Below are 7,217 nucleotides of genomic sequence, written 5' to 3' on the forward strand. Positions count from 1 at the left end.
GTACTAATTTATGTTGTTCAACAACTGGTATATATTCAGCAGTTCCTATTTCAGAAAATCTTACTGGGTTTTCCTAGACATTAGCAAAAGCAGTATTGGAGGTATTGTGCATATCTGACACTATGCAAATGCCTGTCTTATTTTTTTACCCCTTTAGCATATATCAAAATCCACAGAACAAATGCCTTACTGAATTAACAGTCAGTAATGAAAAATGATTCTGTCCCCTCTTCATGCTGTCACCAGAATTCTGGGCAGTAAATTAAGTATCTTTAGTAGCAAAGGTATTTTTAAGGAATATCTTTAGCCACTCACTCTAATATTACACAGGAATAGTTTGACTTGCTTTTTTCATTATTAGTGAAAGCATTATAAGACTTAAAGTATTTAAATATCTACTGGTTATTTATCTTCTTTTTCTATGTAACCTTTTATTTCTCTTCAAAATGTCTCTAAATTATGCCAGCCCAAGTGATATCTCTGTACTTTATTACTTTCGACTCAAATACTTAGAAATTCTCTTATGTCCTGCTTATATGTTAAAAATACAGTTTTAAAATGCTTTCTGCATAAGAGACATATATCTCTGTTTGATTGCATAGATAGGCTTATAAAATCTTACATTTGATCTTAAAATCAAATGTAGCTCACATTTGATGAGCTGTTAGCAATAATTATGGAATTCACACTTAGTGAGGGGGGTGAGGGGGTTACTGCTCAACCCTGGCTGCATGTCCCAGCAAACAGAAACCCTGGAATTGGTATGTATTGTATATATTTGAATATTTGGAATCTGTGTATTGTAGCAAAGAGAAATCCTGGAATTCAATGCAATATGCCAAAGTTTGCCTAAGTTAGGACTGAATTTTCAGTTTCTCACAGAGTTTTTCTTTTCCCATTATGAGTACTCCTAAAAATATGTCAGACAAGGGGTTTTGCATGTGTTCATATAGGAAAAACGTTGGTATAAGTAAAGATGTGGACAGAACTCTCAAAATTTTTTTTTCCTGCCTGGCCATTCATATTCTTTTTGTATTACCTCTCCAGGGCATGCAAATTCACTGTATACCACAGAACTGAGCCTAATATTCAGCTCATAACCAGTGACATAAACCACAAGTATTCAATTAAAATTGGTCATCCTGCCCTGATGTAAAGTTGATGCAAGTGACAGATGTATCATGCTCACACATCCCAGGCATGTAGCTTTAGGGTCAGAACTTGATATTCTGATTTTAACCAAAACCCATGTTTAAAGCAAGCAGTTTGCTGCCTTAGCTCCTCAGCGTTTGGTTTTTACACAGAGACAATGCAGCTTTCAGCATGTGCTAACACAAATAGGCTGTGGTTCACTGGAACAAGGAAACTGCCTGCCATGCTTGTAACATCTTTAAAACAGATTATTGGTGCATTTCAAATGATGGAAATGTGTTTTTGTGAAAGATGCATAGGATAATTTACAGTAAGACTCTTTCTCAAAAGCACTGAATTTTGGGGGGATTTAAGTTAGGGGTTGTTTACTATTTCTACAGTTAATGTCATTATGAAATTATTTTTAATTATTTCTTTATTTTAAACTAAACTTAACCATGTGGCTATAGAAGGGAATCTACCCCAAGTAGAAAGTTTGACAGCTACCAGGTTTCGCACCAGAAACAGTTTAAGATAATGATCCATCAATAATGATGCAGTCATTGATATGAAAGTAATTCAATGTTCTGGCAGTCCATGGCTAAAAACCTCTCTTGCCCTTCTCATGAGGGAGAGGGGCAAGAGAAGTGCTCAGCAAAGCAGTGCCTCAGCACTGTGACCCTCTTGGGCTGTGCTCTGCAGCCACCCTGGGACCTTGCCTGCTCCTTCTCCTGCCAGTCCTCATGCTCTGGCCAGCATGAACATGCAGAGCTTTGAGGTTCTTTTCCCAATCTTTAGAGAGTCCATTAATTTGCAAGCAAGAGTGCCTTTGCTCCTTTCTGTGCAGCATTTAGTTATGGCTGCAGGGCCAAGGTCCTCTCCTGTAAGCCCAAATCCTCAGGGAACTCAGAGCAAGGGCTCAGGTGACACGTGGTGGCAAACAGACCCTGCTGAGCACCACTGTTTAGGAGGCAGCAACAGCAGCTGGAGTGGTGGCAGAGGCCTGGGGGTGACAAAAGCACCCCAGAATTCACCAGCAGCTGCATAACAGAGAGCAATATTTCCATTTCCCTCATAAAATGCATTTCATAGGTACTGTGAATAACTCTAGGCTGTTAGTAGAATACTTTTCATCTTTTCTGGTTGCTGGCTTATCCTTTTTTTTTCTCTGAAACTGCAAGAATTTAAGAGAGCACAAAGAGTTGCACTTGATCAAGAGCTATTGAAGGATCTAATTTATTTGATAATAATAATAGAATATGTGATTTATCTTTCTGTCTGACTGGCATTGTAGTGGTTTTGGAAAAACTGCGATGACTACAAGTGATGAAAAGTGATGACTACAGAAGTGGTGATAGAAGAGAAAAAAAGTGATGAAGAGACCAGGTAAAAGTTGTTCTAAAATTAATTAGGCATAAAAATATTTTTAAAAAACCCCAACAACAAAACCCTAAGACATTTCACTAGCAAAACTAAAGAAGAGTTAAAAATGAAATGCACATCTTACTGAACTTTATGGCATTTTAATATTATCTTTGGGATTTGTGTCATTCTACCCGTTGTGTCTGCCAATAGTGAATAGTATTCCCAATCCTGACTATGCGAAGATCATGGCTCAGGCCCCCAAAATCAAGCACTGCAAGAATGTTCCTTTGAAAAGGAAAAAGGCATACATCTGTCTACCTGGCAACTTCTCCTCTACTTTCCCCATTCCACCATGAGCTTTTGGAAAACCTAAAAAAAAAAAAAAAAAAATTAAAAAAAAGTTGAAAAAAGGGAAAAGAAACCAAACCCACCCCTACAAATTTGATAAAGAGGTTTCAAAGACATGCTGTAACTGCAAGTTATGTGGAAAAACAGTGACTGTGCAGAGGAAAAGGAGATTACTAATGGCCTCCCTGAGGAGAAGGCAAGCAGAGCCCAAGCATTACCCATCCTTTTTGGCAGGCTGTCGTTAGGCAGGGAGCTCGTGCTCCCTCGGCAGCGCTCAGCACGCCGCTCGCCCGCCCTGAGCATCCGCAGCCTGTCACCCCTGCCCGGCCAGCAGCGCCCAGGGACAGCCAGCTGAGAGCTCTGCTTGTTTTGGGGGAGGACCAAACGGACATGGAAGGCAACCAGGACATTTCTGAGAAAAGGGAGAGTTACAGGAGTATGAAGGAGCTGCCTTCCTGGCAGGGGAGGAAAGGGACATGGGTTATTAACCCTGCCAGTAACTGGACGACTTCATCCTGCTATGGGCTACATTTTCAAACACTTCCTTACAGCCTGCAGGACCAGAAATTCACTTTTCTTTATTCTGTTGCTCAAGTTAAATGAAATAGTTCTCATAATTGATTCACCTCAGAAGGCAGAACTGGAAGAAATAAAGCAGGTGTTGCAAAATGCACTGTTAATCTGTGATTGCTGTTTACATTGATGTCAAGTCCTACCTCTGAACCAGTTGGCTTCTCTCCCTGATTTGCTTATAAGGAAGAGATAACATTCCTCCTGAGCTGCTGAGGAAGGTACTAATTGAGTAAGCTTTTCTCTCACTTTTGTCAGCACAAAGCCTAAATTCAAGAATAGCAAAATGAAATAGATAGAAAACTCCGTTTTACATCTTTTTGGACTCATCTCTCTCTTTGCTACTATAAGCTGGAAATAATGTTTGTGCAGTTATTTTGTTTGGAACAGTTAAATTTGAATAGAAAAATTCAGACATATCATAAAATGTATTGGAGTTAGGGTGTTTCAAGGGCTTAACTATGAGTCCAGCTCATCAGATGCTTTCTCTTAGCCTTCTGAATCACAAGATAAATGCATTTCTTTGAACCAAAACAGAGATATAAGGCCATGCCTATAAAACACCTAGAAAGAGCTCTTGCAATAACAAAATGCCTATGGAAACATCATCCCAATTCCATTATGTAAATGCATCTACTGTAAGGCAAACAGCCACTTTTAAACTTATTATCATGAACTAAAATATGAAAGCTGTAACTCATGTGAGTTCTTGCTCCAGAACAAATGGCCTGAAAGAGTTTGTCCTTTGCTATACTTCTTTTTTTCCCCTAAAAAAAGCAGTCATATTTAACCTTCTAAACATTCTGCAGTATCAGCTACTGGAAGTCAACTTCACAGACGTTGATGGTATGAGTATTCAACTCTCTCAGCTTACCAAGAAAGAAATCCACCTTGGTTTTACCAGTTCTGAGTTCTAGATATCCTGTTTCACACAGGAGAAGAGCGGGTGTGGCTCAAGGTATGGATGCCGAAAACATTCAGCAATTTGGAATTTTAAGTGGTCTCCCCTGAGGTGTACTTGGGTCTCTGGTTTGAGTACCAGGACAAAGTGGCAGATGATTTCCTCCACTCAAGAGCTGTGTGTGTTGCACTAGTGAGTCCTGCCTGCTAAGGAGTGTCTCACAAGCCATGGTATGCAATTGTGCAATGGATAAAATGGGGGAAACAGGTAAAACTGGTGGCAAAGGGGCTGCTGTGGCCATTCCAGCCCATGATGCACTTCTCAGCTTGCCCAGGAAATGCTGCTGAATGTAGGCTTTGGGCAAGTTGTACACAGTTACCTTCAGCTTCTGGCCATCTCTCTCCTGCCTGCAGCTTTTGTGTTGCCATGCATAATTGTGCCTGTGGAATTAGGCCAAAAATGCCCTGTTGCTTTTTCCTCTCCTGTGTGTTCCAGTACACTTTGCTCCAGAACCTGATACAATAGTTGAAATGAAACTAGAAACAGATAGGGGAGTACATGAAGTTCATTAAATGCTTTTAAGGAAGAATGCAGTTATAGTGAAAGCTTCCAGTTTTTCTGAGTTCTTTTGTATTCAGGATTTTATTGTGCTTTCTTTACTATGGTGTCTATATATCTTATATCTTGTAAAAGAGCCCTAAGGCTCTTAATTCTAAGGGTTCTGCCCTTCTTAAAGGATGCTGTCTTTTCTTTCTTTTCTTTACAGTTGTAGGTTTTCTGCTTTTACCCAAAATTCCTGACATTCATTCTGACTTTTATCTTCAATGTCTTTTAAAATAGCTGTGTCAGCTGCTGCATTGCTGATGGGAAACCTTGGATTCCTCTCAAGAGTTGTTACCGTGCTTGGAGAGGTTTCACTTATGCCTTTGCACAATCAAAGTGCTTGAAATACCACAATACTTTGTCTCAGCATCACTAGCCAGAAGAATGCTTGTATTTTCTCCGAGGCACAGCTCTTCGGAGGGGATTTTCGCCGCAGGAGGTCAGTGATTTTGTGTGAGTGGCCTGTCCTCTGCTGGGTTCTTCTGGAACAGCAGCTGCTGGGAAGCGAGGGCCGCTGCTCTGGAGTATTTTTGCTTTTCCTGTTTATTTTTCCTTTCCTTTTTTTCTTTTTTTTTTTTCTTTTTTCTTTTTTAATACAAAGGGGGTTTAAACTCTCTGGTGTTCCCATCTTGGCTCCAATCACCTCACAGTCCCCTGGCTCATCTCTGTTGATTTCAAGTGTGCTCCAGCACAGCCAGTGTGTCCTGCAGCCACCAGCTCAGGGCTCTCACTTGCATCCCAACCCTCTAACCCTGGCTTCTCATCCCACAACTTGTCATTGCCAATCCTGATGTTATCCCCTCTCCCTTCAAGTCTAGTTCAAAGCTCTGTTAATCAGCCCTGCTGGCTCAAAAGCAAAGACCTTTGAGGAAGGTGAATTCCATCAATAGGATGAAGTTATGGCAAAATTAAGTTTCTTTCCTTTCTGCCATGTACATTAAGATATGCAGTCATCCAAGAAGGCCTTTGAATCTGGCATATTCATCAGCAAAGGTCAAATTTACAGCTTAGAGTTGGGCTACCTGATTCAACTCTGGCATTAAAAATGCTGATAATTAAAATTTTTAATAACCCTATAGAAAAAATTAATCAGCTATTTCTTATTATGAAATATAACATATTACAAACATATAACCCTACAAAGTCATTTAATGTTATAATTGTATTATGGGAAAAAGCAAGCACAAAAGGCTGAGGAAGCTGCTTCTTTTAAAGTAGACCCTGAAGAATCAGGTATTTATGAAAACCCCTGTACAGAATAATGAAGAGACAGGAAATCACATAAGCTGCTTTAGGGTTTTTGAAGACAAAGGGCAGATGAGAGACTGCATAAAATTTCTTGATGTATTTGATTCTCATTTGGAGGAAAAGAATAGAAATGCTAATTTTTTTTTAAAATAAAGTATCTGAAGGACTTTCAAATAACTAGTACAAGTGTTTAAAGGTATTGGGGCATCCAAGAAGAAATTCAGCTTTTACTCCTCCTGCTTTATTTATATCTTTCCTTATTTGTTGTTCACTCTCTGCTGATGCAGTAAAGATGTTCCTGTTTATGAGCTCCATTATGAAGCATCACATAAGAGTATCAACTGAAGGAAAGCTGCCTATACAGGCTAAAGCTTTAGCTTTACTGCCCTTTTCTCTTGGGAATTGCCTCTGGCTGCTCTAGCAGACACTTCCAATTCCTAACCATTTTAAAGGCTGACGCTTTAAAAATTTACAGGTTTGCTTTTGGTTTTTGTTTTTTCATCCTTGGGATTTGAAGTTTTTCTCTCCCACCAGCCTGCTAGTTTGCAGCATTAGCTAACAGGTTGATAGGAAACAAGGATAAACCAGAAGGGAATTGCCTGTTTGGGGATTTTTTTACCTTCAGTAACAGATTTCCAAACCCCCTCTACCATTCTGAAGAGATATAAAACTGCTTAAGGATTAACTCTTCACAGCAAGTATTGCTGTATCCATGGCTATATGCCCTACACTCATGGAAATCATGTAAAGATTTTATACTCTGTGTTGATTATGCAATTGAATTATGATTGAAAGGATGCTTAAAGATTGGAATTCACATAGGAAATCTGAAAGTGTTACAGTGGCTGTTGCTTCAAAGTTTAGTTTTAAGATGTCCCAGCATAATGAAGGCTGGAGAATGGCTTTTAGTGAGTAGATCTGGAAGAGTTAATGGAGAAAAATATTCCATGGATACCCAGATTAATGGGTACAGAGTTATTTGTTTGCTACTGACTTTGTGATAACTACACAAAGCTTTTTTTATGTTGAGTGAACTTTGTACCAGGGTTTT

The sequence above is a fragment of the Molothrus aeneus genome, chromosome 7 (genome assembly GCF_037042795.1).
Source record: "Molothrus aeneus isolate 106 chromosome 7, BPBGC_Maene_1.0, whole genome shotgun sequence".
NCBI classification, from domain to species: domain Eukaryota; kingdom Metazoa; phylum Chordata; class Aves; order Passeriformes; family Icteridae; genus Molothrus; species Molothrus aeneus.